The 835-nt window shown below is 40.2% G+C and overlaps 1 pseudogene; it reads right to left on the reverse strand.

Moving 5' to 3' along the window:
• Positions 1–255: 255 nt before the first annotated feature.
• LOC118576856 lies at positions 256–356 on the reverse strand (annotated as a pseudogene).
• Between the last annotated feature and the right edge of the window lie 479 nt (positions 357–835).

Below are 835 nucleotides of genomic sequence, written 5' to 3' on the forward strand. Positions count from 1 at the left end.
CTTGCCCCCAGCAATTTCTCCAGTATTTGCTATTTGTTTCCTTTCTGACTGGGGTGAGATGGAATCCCAGTGCAGTTTGCATTGCATTTCCCTGCTGCTAAAGTCCTGTATGTCTTCCATGCATGCTTCTGTGGCCACCTGTTTCTTCATCAGAGGCATTGTCTCAACTCACTTGCCTATTTATAGATGACATGATTGTTTTTTTGGTCCATAACTTAAGCTTTATTGAAAAACTTAACACCAAACAAGAGATCAAAAAATACAGACTACTTCAGGAATTTGGGTCTCATCGTTGGTTAGGGGCATGCTAATCTCTTCTCTGTCATTTTAGTTTCAGCATATGTGCTGACGGGTACCCTATGTCACATAAGTGCCTTGCACAAAACGGCGGAAGCTTTTTATGGGCATTTTGGGAATCGTTTAAAAAATAAGCTTTTAGGGGCTGGAGAGATGGCTCAGAGGTAAAGAGCACTGCACTGGCTGCTTCTCTTAGAGGTCCTGGGTTCAATTCTCAGCAACCACATGGTGGCTCACAACCATCTGTAATGAGATCTGGTGCCCTCTTCTGGTGTGCAAGCATACACACAGGACACTGTATACATAATAAATAAATAAATAATAAAAAAGTCTTTAAAATCTTAATAAGCTTTTAATTTCATATAAAAGTAATTAAATTATTTTTTAATTTTATGAATGGTTTTCAAAAATGAAATTTAAAGGGCTGGAGAGATGGCTCAGTGGTTAAGAGCATAAGTTGCTCTTGCAGAGGATGTGGGTTTGGTTCCTAGCACACACATGGTGGCTCACAATTGGTAACTCCAGTCCCAGGGGGTTG

The sequence above is a fragment of the Onychomys torridus genome, chromosome 1 (genome assembly GCF_903995425.1).
Source record: "Onychomys torridus chromosome 1, mOncTor1.1, whole genome shotgun sequence".
NCBI classification, from domain to species: domain Eukaryota; kingdom Metazoa; phylum Chordata; class Mammalia; order Rodentia; family Cricetidae; genus Onychomys; species Onychomys torridus.